This window comes from Rhamphochromis longiceps, linkage group LG1 (genome assembly GCF_057381845.1).
Source record: "Rhamphochromis longiceps isolate RC_006_pf linkage group LG1, R_longiceps_female_GT1.1, whole genome shotgun sequence".
Classification (NCBI taxonomy): Eukaryota; Metazoa; Chordata; class Actinopteri; order Cichliformes; family Cichlidae; genus Rhamphochromis; species Rhamphochromis longiceps.
This window is the reverse complement of record NC_140557.1, coordinates 38,930,821-38,945,109: the sequence shown is the minus strand read 5'-3', so window position 1 is coordinate 38,945,109 and position 14,289 is coordinate 38,930,821.

The following is a 14,289-nucleotide window of genomic DNA, read 5'->3' as shown; positions in this document are numbered from 1 at the left end:
CAACATTTGGTAAATGACGCCCAAACGGTGCAGCATTGATGCTCTGCGAAATCTGTGTGTCCAACGTGGCCCCAGGTCTCCAATTACAGACCAAACTTCTCCCCTGGAGCAGAGGCCAAAACACCTGCTCACAACATCTGCTGAGCTCACTCGAGGAACTCTTAGTGTACATGTGTGTGAATGTGCACGTGCACACAGGGCTTTATTTTACATGGCTTCCTTATGATGGAGGAATTGTAAAAGCATGCGTATGCGATGCGTAAAAGCAGAATAATTCAGGATGAAACAGAACTGCAAAATTTCAGAATCTACAGGTAAATCTTGTGGTAGTGAGACTGAACAGATCTTTTAGAATTCCAACAAAGAACAAATTCTAGTTTAGGTGTGCCTCCAGAGGCTTTTTAAAAATAGACTGCAAACAATATCTCTACAGTGATGAAACTACTTCAGATACAATGTTACAGGCTTCAGACCACAAGCTAGGCTCCTTCCTTAAACACGATAACTGAATCCTTTTATAATCATCAAAGCAAAAGCAGTCAGCAAAGATAAAAGACATTTGACCGCAGGTGTAGTTACCATCAGCTAATGAGCAGTTTGCGCACACACACACACACACACACACACACACACACACACACACACACACACACACACACACACACACACACACACACATAGGCTTCGACCTTGCCTAAATCACGCAACAAACACAGCTTTATCTCGTCTTGGGAACTATTAAAGTTCCCTCTTCCTACAGCTCGTAGTAATTTATCTGAACATAACTGTGCACATGATTTGACTTTGGTTAAATGACACTTCAGAAAAGCTTCGACATGTTGTTTCGAGAGATGAACCTAGCTAACAGCCTGAGGAAAATCAGCAACAAAACATGTTAGCTTGTAGCAAAACTGTTGTTTTATACAACAACAAATAAGTTGATTTAAAAATAGGTGATTCTCAAATGCAGTTTTTCTTTCATCGAACTGGAAAACAAATACCGACATGCTCAGAGACGATGCAGGGCTTCATCCAGAAAATGGATACATGTGTCAATTTAGACCATGACATTCAGCTACTCTTCCATTTCAGTCACCACAGGTATTTTATTTTTTAGGTATTAGTTCCTCCTACGCCGAGCGGCGCATCGGGCAGCTAGTGATCTCCATCGATGTCGGTCAGCAGCGACTGCTTCAGCTTCGTCCCAGGCAATGTCGACAGTTCTCAGGTCGTCCATAAATGTTCGACGCCATGTGGTCTTTGGTCGGCCTTGCTTTCGCTTGCCAGTTCGTGGACGCCATGTCATGGCAATCTTAGTCACCACAGGCCACTTTATAATTTACACTTGAATTTTCCTTAATGGAATGAAGTGATAACACCGGAACCGTGTGGTACATTACATCTGATATTTATTCAGCTGGAAAATAACAGAAATAGTACCTGTGACAGAAATGAATATGAAAATATGGCTCAGGCAGGTACAACTAATCCACTAATGAATGTATGATTTATATCATAGTCTCGTGATATGGTTAAAAAGGCTGAGTCAGGTTCAAACTCCCTCCTCTAAACTACAATATATTTAATCCAGATTTCTAATTACAACCAAAAGAATTCAGCTGCTCGACAGACATCTTCACTTATACATTTACCATCACGCCCAACCTGATGTCAGCTATAAAAGATAGTTTGTATGATGCATCATATGATAGAAGCGTCCCATCAGTATTACTCATCACATGATAAATCCAAGTTAAAGGCTCATACTGCTTTATGTAAATAGTAGTGCTGTCAAAATTAACGCGTTAACGCGAATTAATCCACCATCACGGTCAACGTGATTACATTTTTTAACGCAATTAACGCATCTCGAGTGCAGAATGACTCAAAATCCCTGAAATGTTTCTGTCAACACATTTCGGGCAGACCTATTACTATCGTTGAGAACATGAGGTTCACAGAACTTTGGTTCCTCGTTTTGAGGACTTGAAGCCTCTCCAAGAGTGACAGAGAGAGAGGGGATAAATGTTTACAGAGTTTTTTGTTAACATGAATGTTCAAGATGTTCAATAAACATGTTAAGTGCAGATATTTTCCCTTTTTTCTTGAGTCTGTTTGCTCATGCAAAATGAAATGCGATTAATCCATCCATCCAACCATCCATTCGCTTCCACTTATCCTTTTCAGGGTCGCGGGGGGCGCTGGAGCCTATCCCAGCTGTCATAGGGCGAGAGGCAGGGTACACCCTGGACAGGTCGCCAGTCTGTCGCAGGGCCAACACACAGGGACAGACAACCATTCACACTCACTCGCACATTCACACCTAGTGACAATTTGGATTATCCAATTAACCTATCCCCACAAGCTGCATGTCTTTGGACGGTGGGAGGAAGCCGGAGTACCCGGAGGGAACCCACGCAAACACGAGGAGAACATGCAAACTCCACACAGAAAGACCCCGGCCTGATGGTGGAATTGAACTCAGGACCTTCTTGCTGTGCGGCAACAGTGCTAACCACCGTGCCACCGTGGTGCGATTAATATAGAATAAAAATGAATTCAATTGTGATTAATCTAAATTAATCTACAGTAACCCTGCAATGAATCAGATTAAACATTTTAACTGTTTGACAGCACTAATATATATTATATATTAGTGTATACTTACCTATTAGTATATAGGTTTTTTAAAAAAGTTGTATTTCACAGTAGAGAACCTGTGCTAAAAGACTGAAGAAAACTATTCAAATTCTCTTTGAATTTAAGCATTTAACATTCTTTGTTAAATGCTTAAATGCTTCTGCATTTACTTGATTATATTGCAGAAATGTCACAAGCTTAAATATAAAGTTGAAAAAAAAATTAGTTTTAGCCAGGTTATTGATCAAGTAATTGCGATTAATCGCGATTAATTACAGAAAATTGTGAGATTAAATTTTTTTTTTTTAATTATTAAATTGAGTTCTTTTGGATTCTTTATGGCCAGCTCATAGTGGTCTTTTACTTTACAAAATGATCTTTAATTTCACATATTCCGGAATACGGAGACTCAGCAGACACACAGACACGTCAGCCAAAGTCTGAAGCACAAACAGGAAGCCTAGTTATATTTATATACTCCATCCAGACGTCACAAACACTATAAGTTTCGATCAAACACTCTGCTTAGTTTCACTTTCTGGTCCTGCAGTTACCATGCTCTTGCAAAAGCATGTAGTTTCCTGTCAGTACTTTTGGCACAGACTGTATTAAGAGACGGCCCTTTTAAACTATATTAAAAGCAAGTAACAATAAACACTAAATAAGGACTAAAAATATAATTATTTCATGATATAATCTATTGACATCACTGATAAATAGTGATTATTATATAGTAGTAACTCTGTTACAGACAGACGTAGCTTCCATGTCTGAAAACTGATCCCACAGTGTAGATTTAAGGTTAAGCCTTAAATCTACACTGTGGGGTGAATGTAGCTCAAGAGGCAGTGCAGGTCACCCACTAATTGGAAGCTTGGCGCGTCGATCCCTGGCTGCTCCAATCTGCATGCCAAAGTATCCGTGACCAAGATACCGAACCCCAAGTTACTTCCTGATGTATCCATCAGAACACGAGTGAGCATGACTGTTAGGTAGAAAGCATTGGGCATAGAAAACAGGGCTGTATTAATGAGTAAATAAGGCATGTTGTATAAAGCACTTTGAGCCCTCCTGTATAGTAGAAAAGCACTATATATAAAAACCAGTGCATTTCATTCTTTTTAATGGCGATCAGGAGGTGACAGCTGTGACTCTCAGTCTTACTGAAGTCTGTGAGATAAAATCCCTCTGCCCAGTTTTGGGTCAAACAATAAAAATTCAATGAATTTTGCAAATTTTGGCCAATTTTTGAAAATGAAAAGCAGGATTATACAGGATATACTTAAAATGTTGTTAGCAAACATAAATGGTAAATGGACTGGCTGCAGACTCTGATGGATGCATCTAACAACTGTGTATCATGCAATAAACAGCCGCTTGTTACGGACAAAGTGCTAGCCACCGAGTGTGCAGTTTCACATTCAGCACCATCCCTCGGCCGCCACATCTGGCTTCAAACTCCAACACGGCAAAAGCAAAAACATCTCAAGTAGGGATGGGTATCTAAAACCGGTTCTTGTTGAGAACCGGTTCGCACTGTTTCAATTCCCTGGAACTGTTTGCCATTTTTGTAAACGATTCCCTTATCGATTCCAGTCACCCCGAAAGACGTCACCACGTTGTGGAGCGTCATTTACCTGGCAGGAAACATGGCGGCTCAAACGCTCAAAAGTTTGATTATACTTTACGAGAACGGATGACAACAGGGCAACTTGCAATACTTGCAAAGTAGATATTTCATTTAAGGGAGTAAACACTACGAATATGCAAAAGCATTTGCTCACAAAACACGCGATGACCTTAAATGAATGTCGTGTTTTTAATTCCGCTCCGGACTCGTGAATCTCAACCCAGCAGCAGCGGTAACGTTTGCACGTCCTCTCCCGTTAATACGGCAGGTAAATAATCAACTAACAGTGCATATTATGTTAGCGCGATCTGCCTTATTACAAAACCTGCCATTACTGTGCATTTAGGTGACCGTGATGAGACAGACAGAGTCTGGCTCAGATGCTGGCAGTTGTCGCTGCAGTCTACCGGTAGCGTCTCCTTTCAGGCCAGGATAGACGAATGTCACCGAGCAGTGACTAAGTTTGTGGTCAAAGGCTTGCACCCATTTGCCACAGCAGATGCCCCCGATTTTCGGTAAGTGAATGTGTAGGCAGGGACATTGCTGGATATTCTTGTGTAATTGCTACAGAATAATTTATGTTATACTTTGTTATTGCTACAGAAGAATATTTATTTTATTATTTTACATTTATAATTTCTTTTCCCCGGGGTCCCTGTGACACCCCATTGAAGAGCTGTAGGCTGGATCTCTTAAGATCTCACTGTTGGGTTTGTAAGGCCATGTTACTCCTAAATTTCTATCTTGTTCAAAGAGAAGATAAAAAACAAAGTTCTAAGCTAATCGACCTTAGTGTTCTCCTTTTTTAAAAAGAATCGATAAAGAATCGAATCGTTAAACAGAATCGAAAATGGAATCGGAATCGTGAAAATCTTATCAATACCCATCCCTAATCTCAAGGCCTAAAAACAAGAATTCAGAAACCAAACGGTGACGTCACAGTTGCTACATCCAGGGTGTGATTTGTGAAAAAAATCCGGGGGAAGGTTTGTGTGTCGCTACACCCTCTCTAACCCACATGTGCAAATCTCCAGACAAGGAACTCTGTTTATTTACTGCAGAACGTTAACAAATATGTAACAAGAACTTGGCTCTGCAATGTGTTTCACAGCATCAAACACCACAGGTTCTAACTTGTGCAGTGAATCGTGGATCAGTCTCTTCACACTGGTGTGTGTCAGCCCATCAGTTGTAAAGCCAGCAAACCACACATTTCAGAGATAGAATAGAATAGCTCTTTATTGCCATTGTACATATACAAAGAAAGTGAAGATGCCCTTCACAGCAAGGTTTCTGTAGGCTGTGGTGGAAAGCAACCCTGGTGTGTTGCTGCAGTTCAATAAGAAGAAAGAAGAAACTGCACAATTCGTCTTTGTAGAGAATTCCAGAGCATATGATCAGGCAAGCGGCTGACACAGTATTGTTGTTTTGAATGCAACACTAAAAGTCTAGTAAGAAGCACTTTAGACATAAGCTGCATCCATTTTGTCCTTCTGTCTATGGCCGGGATGTCAAACTCATGTTACATCAGGGGCTACATATGGCCCACTTTAAGTGCTCGGTCATGGAGATATCCTAAAAGTGCTGTCACTGCAGCAGGTCATTTTTTTCTAGACAACGTTGAAATTCTGTTCTGGTAATGAAAGAAATTGTGAGCATGACTCTTTGGGCTTAAATTGTAAGAATTAACTGGTTAAAATTACAGGTAAAAGTTCTGATAGGTTATTGTCCAGACTGTAAAGACAAAACTGAAAGTTTTTGTTAATTAACAGAAACGGTCCTTGTCTGGCTGGCTCCTGAGCCTTAGGCTGGACTATGGGAACTACAGGGTGGGCCATTTATATGGATACACCGTAATAACATGGGAATGGTTGGTGATATTAAAGTCCTGTTTGTGGCACATTAGTATATGTGAGGGGGCAAACTCCTCAAGATGGGTGGTGACCATAGTGACCATTTAGAAGTCGGCCATCTTGGATACAACTTTTGTTTTTTCAATAGGAAGAGGGCCAAACTTATTGGTAATGTCACACGAAAAACAATGGTGTGCTTGGTTTATTACGGTGTATCCATATAAATGGCCCACCCTGTACAGTAGTGCAGAATAAATGTTTCAGTGCAGATAAACAGATTGGCACACACTTTATTGATAGCTAAATTAAAAAAAAGCCATGTCCACTGTTATCTCTATTCTACACAAACAGCTTTTCCATATAAGCAGTATAAGCTAATCTAGAAGTTAATGTTATTTACGGTGTGTCACACAGCTGCTTCAGCAGGAGGGGAGGAGCCAAGCAGAACACCTGCCAGTTACTCCAGTGACTCCCCTAGAACAGAAAACTTGTCACCAGTTCACACTGAGCCGTCTTTCTGGAACAGGGCCGCCCAGCTGTCTCTGAATGTCTCCAATCTGTGCTCAGTGTCCTCCACCTGTTCTGTTTGTCTTCTGCAAACATGTTGCATGTTATATTTATATTACAGCTTGTGTCTTTCAGCGCTGTCTAGTTTGTTTTCATGTATTTCTGCTTACAAGTCCACGGTGCAAATTCATCCATCACAGTGTTATAATTATAAGATATCTGAGCATACAGCAGTACACTGCTCTAACAGAAGAGTGAAGAGATTATGCAGCTGTGCCAAACATCTCACTTAACTGGCATTGCTTTAAAATGGTGCTTATAGATAAGGGTATTTCATTTTGTTAAAATCCTGCCACCTCAACTCCTTTCTCCTTGGTCTCTTCCTCACCTCGTTCCTCATCTCTGGTGGGAAAGACTGAGGCTGAAGAGCATGTGCATACTGAGAAATAAGAAAATGAAGGCTCCTGTTGCTGGAAATGTTCCTGCATTGTTTTTCTGTTATTTTGTTCAACATTGTGCAATGCCATGTTTTCACACTTTGATCCTTGTTAACTACATGAATATATTCAGACTTACAGGAGGTGTTGGTGCAGGATTGCTTCCCTATAGAGAAGCACGAGACTTTCAAGTGATAATCAGAGAGTGTGGAACCTTTTAAAAATCTGCTTTAATTGCATGAATAATTTTCAATAATAACAAAGTAAAAAAAAAAATTAGTGACTAAATGTCAAAAGTTCCTGTTTAGTGTTTTTAACCCCATAATGCCTTTGTATGAGTTTTTGAGATCTCTAAATCATTAGTGGGACTCCCCCCCCAGCAAAAGTTAAGTAAATATAACCCATATATATACTCTATATACTCAAAAAAGTCAACTAAGGCACGTGTTTAATTACTTGGTTATGAAATGATTCCTTCTTGTTGGTAGTATTTGAATCAAAGATCAACTGGATCTATATGAGTTCAACCAGTGGGAAGAATATACTTCAAAACAGTGATGCTTTCATTGAAAAAGCTCAAATCAAAGCAAGTGCACATGTTGGAACATCTTCAGAGCTACCAGCTACTTTTTTCCATCCTTACTATCAGTTTATAGTATATGTATTATGAGTTTATAGTTAACAAAGCTAGCTCATACCTATGCTGTGCTGTTTTGTCAGTCACATTATGCTACGTGTGGAAATCTGTTTGTGTTATATTGTCAGTCAGAATGTACTAGTGCATACTAGTGTATGGCTTGAGTAAACCAGTCAAAAAACTGGTGGGACTATTAGCCTGGTTAGCTCAAGCAACAACCAACTTATGTACGGTATAATGTGTGTGCATGTGAACCTTTACGTAGATGTAAGGACTTATGCTCTAAGTGCAGATCATTTTTAAATCTGCTCGCAATGTTAATCAGTTGTATTTACAGTTCCAAATCACAGCAACCAAGGTACTGTCAAGGTACTTTACACAACAAGGTAAAGGACTCACAGTGTTCCGCGAGTACACTGATGATCAGATAATCCCCTATGAACAAGCATTTGGTGACGGTGGGGAGGAAAAACTGCTGTGTTTCAGACAAAAATTTCCAGCACAACCAGGAACAGTCTGACAAGCTGGGAGGGTGGCCATGCGCTACAACGCGGTCAGTAGAGAGGGGACTACAGGAACCAAACGACTCACGGACCGATACCGGTCCGAGGCCCGGGGATTGGGGACTGCTGGTATATACATTGGGTGAATGTGCAGTAGTAGCAGCAAGCAGGTGAATTCTGTACATTAATAAGAATAGACATCTGACTATTTTAAAGAATAGACAATATAAACATATTTAAATTGATATTATTGAATGGAAGCAACAAAGAAAAACAGATACACACAGAATTGTTAAACAACAAACAAGCAAGTTTCACAGTGACTGTTTGAACTGAAATATTAGAATACAGATTAATGACACACTCACGTGTCTTATAATTGCTTTCATCAGTTTATCCCCAACCCATACCACTTAAAACCCCTATCCCTCAGGCCAGGTAGAAAAAAGCCAAACAATGCAAGAAAAAAGAAAACAAACAAACAAACAAAAACAACATCGCAGATACAACAAGAACAAAATAAGACAAACACACAAATGACTAAAAAAAATTAATAAATAAATAAAAAGAAGAAGAAAAAGAAGGGGGGAGGATTTACTGAGTAATGCTGGAAGTCGGGTTCGCAACCTGGAGGCTGGAAAAGTATTTCAGGAATTGCCCCCACACCTTCTAAAACTTACCGCTGTTATTACTAATCGCATACCGGATCTTTTCAAGGCTCAGATAGTACATAAGGTCCCTCAGCCATTGAGCCTGGGTGGGCAAAGGGGCACCCCTCCATCTTAGTAGGATTGCACGTCTAGGTACAAGGGAGGCGAAGGAGAGCATGCAACGCTGTGACGAGGTCAGCTGTGCATCAGCCTCTACAGTGGTTCCAAAAAGCGCAACTAATGGATTAGGATCCATATGGTGTCCAAGAATTAGGGATACGGTTTGAAATACATCTCTCCAGAATCCTTCAAGGCTAGGTCACGCCCAGAACATATGGATAAGGGAAGCCTCCGCACTCCCACATTTATCACAAGTGGGGTCAACATTCGGATACATATGTCTGTGAAGGTTCTCAGTCATCCAGGTCATCGTAGTCAAAGGAGCTTGTAAAGAAAAGCGTCTGGACTTCTTTAAGTTACTTGAAGACGTTTCACCTCTCATCCGAGAAGCTTCTTCAGTTCTAAGGTCAAATGGTGGAGAGTCCCAGATATAAACCTAGTGGGAGTGACCCCCCACAGAGGGACAAAAGGACCCCCTGATGATCCTCTAATCGCCTGAGCCAAGGTGTGAAACTGGGTGTGGGTCCCAATCAGCCAGAGTTTCGGGTGTGTTCATTGTGAAACCTGGCCCCACCTTATCATGCGAATTCCTGAGGTCAGATGGCCCAGGATGTGAGTGGGCGTTAAGGCGTCTGGGAAGGGATCTCAAAACAGGATTATAGATGGCAGAGAGTTGGTGTCGTAAACCCCCGCCTCTGTTCAAAGATGGTCGCTCACAGTGGACATAGATGGCTTCTTTCACTCCTCTTTCAAACCATCTGTCCTCTCTGTCCAAAATGTGAACATTGGCATCCTCGAAAGAGTGTCCTTTATCCTTAAGATGCAGATGGACTGCTGAGTCTTGTCCTGTGGAGGTGGCTCTTCTGTGTTGTGCCATGCGCTTGTGAAGTGGCTGTTTGGTCTCTCCAATGTAGAGGTCTGAGCATTCCTCGCTGCACTGTACAGCATACACCACATTGTTAAGTTTGTGTGTTCCTTCTTTTTTCCTTCAGGCTTAGAGGGAACATGTTCTGCCCGGTGGTGTAGGGTCCTAATTACTCCAAGTTTGTGTTCCAAAGGGTGATGGGAGTCAAAGAGGAGGTACTGGTCCGTGTGTGTGGGCTTCTGGTAAACTTCGATGTTGAGTTTGCCGTTCTCTTCAATGTGCACGGCGCAGTCCAGGAAAGGCAAACAGTTGTCATTTGTGTCTTCCCTGGTGAACATGATGTTTTTATCCACAGCGTTAATGTGCGCAGTGAAGGATTCCACTTCTTGTGTCTTGATTTTGACCCAGGTGTCGTCCACATATCTGTACCAGTGGCTGGGTACTCTTCCTTTGAAAGAGCCAAGAGCCTTCCTTTCCACTTCCTCCATGTAAAGGTTGGCTACAATAGGTGACACGGGGGAGCCCATGGCACAGCCATGTTTTTGTCTGTAAAAGCCTTCGTTGTATTTGAAATATGTAGTGGTGAGGCAGAGGTCTAACAGTGTGCAGATCTGATTGGGTGTGAAGTTGGATCTGTCCTCCAAGGAGCTGTCTTCTTGTAGTCATTTTCTGACAGTCTCCACGGCCTCCGTGGTGGGTATGCAAGTGAAGAGAGAGACTACATCAAAGGACACCATGGTGTTATCTGGATCCAGGGTAAGTTTCTGGACCTTGTCGGTGAAGTCGGTGGAGTTCTTGATGTGGTGTGGGGTGTTCCCCACGAGAGGAGCAAGGATGGTAGCAAGGTGTTTAGCAATGTTATAAGTGGCTGAGTTTATGCTACTGACTATGGGTCTGAGTGGGACAGCTTCCTTGTGGATTTTAGGAAGTCCATAGATGCAGGGTATGGCATCCCCTGGGTAAAGGCGGTGATATGTAAGGCGGTCAATAATTTTGTCCTTTTCAAAGTCTTGAAGGCAAGCTATAACTTTCTTTTTGTAGCTGCTTGTGGGGTCTCGCTTTAGGGCTTCGTAGGTATTGTTGTCACTGAGGAGAGTAGTGATCTTTGTATGGTAATCTGTAGTGTTTAGGACCACGGTGCATCTTCCCTTATCAGCTGGTAAAACAGTGATGTTGTGGTCTTTGCTCAGGGAAGCGACGGCCTTCTTTTCCTGTATTGTGAGGTTGGATGGAGGGACTTTGGCACTGGAGAGCATGGCTGAGACTTTCATTCTGATTTGCTCTGCTTCTGTCTGTGATAATTTATTAATCCGTATGGCAGATTCTGTGGCTGTGATGAGGTCCACTATGGGCAACTGTTGTGGAGAAATGGCAAAATTGAGTCCTTTGGCTAATACTCTCTTTTCAGGTTCAGTGAGAATCCTGTCTGAAAAGTTCTTAACCCATTTCTCCTGACTGACTTCAGGTGTGTTTTCTTCTCTGGGTTGTGTAGGTTCAGGATGAGGAGTGTGTGTTTTTGAAAGCAAGGTGTGAAATTTCCTGCGTTGTCTTTCTTTTCCTTTAGAGTGTTGGGCCCGCTGAGCCTTGTCCACAAACTTGTAAACCTTGTAAACCTTGTAAACTCTCCACCATTTGACCTTAGAACTGAAGAAGCTTCTCGGATGAGAGGTGAAACGTCTTCAAGCAACTTAAAGAAGTCCAGACGCTTTTCTTTACAAGCTCCTTCGATTCGGATACATACGAGATAGTTTGACTTTGGAGAGATGGAACCTATGCACAAACTTAAATTGTAAAAGACAGTGGCGATCACATAGGGATGTGGAGTTAACTAACTTGAGTATTAAGTCCCATGTATCCATAGACAATGACTGATTTAAATCTTGTTCGAGGCCGTTTTAATCCGATATATCGAAGAACCGTTCATGCTCACCAGACTGTCATAGATAAGAGAGATAAACCCTTTACCCCATGCGAATTCCTGAGATCAGATGGCCCAGGAGATCCCTTCCCAGACGCCTTAACGCCCACTCACATCCTGGGCCATCTGATCTCAGGAATTCGCATGGTAAGGTAGGGCCAGGTTTCACAATGAACACACCCGAAACTCTGGCTGATTGGGACCCACACCCAGTTTCACACCTTGGCTCAGGCGATTAGAGGATCATCAGGGGGTCCTTTTGTCCCTCTGTGGGGGGACACTCCCACTAGGTTTATATCTGGGACTCTCCACCATTTGACCTTAGAACTGAAGAAGCTTCTCGGATGAGAGGTGAAACGTCTTCAAGTAACCTAAAGAAGTCCAGATGCTTTTCTTTGCAAGCTCCTTTGACTACAATTGGAAGAGAAACAAAAATTTAGGAAGTATATTCATTTTGCTTGAGTTGATTCTTCCCACCAAAGAGGTGGAGAGAGGGGACCACTGTGCCAGATGTTTTTTTGTATTATTTAACAGAGGAAGGAGGTTCGCTTTGAAGCGACAGTTATGCGTCCTTGTAATTGTTCCACCTAGATATGTAAATTGATTTCCTGCTATTTTAAAGGGGAGGGTAGTATAGTCAAACACTGGTACCCCTCCATCCACAGGAAACAACTCACTTTGAGCTTGTATCCTGAAAACTGGCCAAATTGGCGAAGTATGGATAGCATTGCAGGTATAGATATTTTGGGGTTTGAGATAAAGATTAAGAGATCATCTGCATACAAGGATACTTTATATTCAACTCTTTTCCTCCAGATCCCATCGATCTCCCCACAGCAGCGGAGTGCAATGGCAAGTGGCTCTATAGCCAGATTGAAAAGAAGAGGGCTTAAGGGGCATTCCTGATGGGTTCCTCGTTGGAATTAGTAAAAACTGAAATGTTAGGACACATATATAATAACCTTATCCATGAAATAAATTTCGATCCAAAATTGAATTTATCTAGAATTGCAAATAAATATTTCCACGATTCTTAATGAAGCCTGTTTGATCTTCGGATATAACTGAGGGCAAAATATTTTCCAGTCTGGCCAAAAACTTTGGCCAAAATTTTAGCATTGACATTTAATAGACAAATTGGCCTGTAGGATGAGCATTCCACAGGATCCTTAACTTTCTTTGGGACAAGAGCAATACTTGCCCCGTAAAAGGATGGCGGAAGTTTACCACACTTCCATGAGTAGGACAGGGTTAAATGTAGTTGAGGCAAAAGCAAGGGTGAAAATGCTTTGAAAAATTCTACGGGAAAGCCGTCAGGACCAGGGGATTTTCCAGGCTGCAGTGAAGAAATGGCTGCACCCAGCTCCTCTGGCATGATGGGTTCATCTAATCTGTTTTTACTATCAGAGGAAAGCATAGGTACATTCAAAGTCTTTAGAAAGTTATCCATTAAGGTGCTTTCCTGCGGGAATTCAGAGGTGTAAAGTTGGGAGTAAAAAGCCCTAAACGTATCGTTAATTTTGGAAGGGTCCGAAGTGATATTACCATTAGCCATTCTAATCTTTGTGATATGTTGTTTTACCTGAAAGCCCCTTATCTGGCTGGCAAGCATCCTACCCAATTTGTCGCTATGAATATAAAACAAACTCTTACTCTTCAGGAGCTGACTTTCACTTGAGTGCGTTGTGAGGAGCTCAAATTTAGTCTGAAGCTCCACACGCTTATTGTATAGATCTGGGCTTTTTATCTTAGCATAGAGCAGGTCTACTTCTTTGATTCAGTTGACTAAATCAAGTTGTTGTATCCGGCCCTTTTTCTTCATATTAGCAGTATAGGAAATAACTTGTCCCCTGAGAAAGGCTTTTAGTGTATCCCAAATTATTAAGCTAGAAGTTTCTCCTGAGGCATTTGTTTTAAGAAACAAGGTTATTTGTTCTTTCATGAATTCTAGGAAGTTTACATCTGCCAGGAGAGTCGAATTAAAACGCCAGTGTCGTCTGGGTTGAGGGATGTCTGGGAAACTCATTGATAGCACAATGTACAGGGAGTGCAGAATTATTAGGCAAGTCGTATTTTTGAGGAATAATTTTATTATTGAACAACAACCATGTTCTTAATGAACCCAAAAGACTCATTAATATCAAAGCTGAATGTTTTTGGAAGTAGTTTTTAGTTTGTTTTTAGTTTTAGCTATTTTAGGGGGATATCTGTGTGTGCAGGTGACTATTACTGTGCATAATTATTAGGCAACTTAACAAAAAACAAATATATACCCCATCCATCCATCCATCCATCCATCCATTCGCTTCCGCTTATCCTTTTCAGGGTCGCGGGGGGCGCTGGAGCCTATCCCAGCTGTCATAGGGCGAGAGGCAGGGTATATACCCATTTCAATTATTTATTTTTACCAGTGAAACCAATATAACATCTCCACATTCACAAATATACATTTCTGACATTCAAAAACAAAACAAAAACAAATCAGCGACCAATATAGCCACCTTTCTTTGCAAGGACACTCAAAAGCCT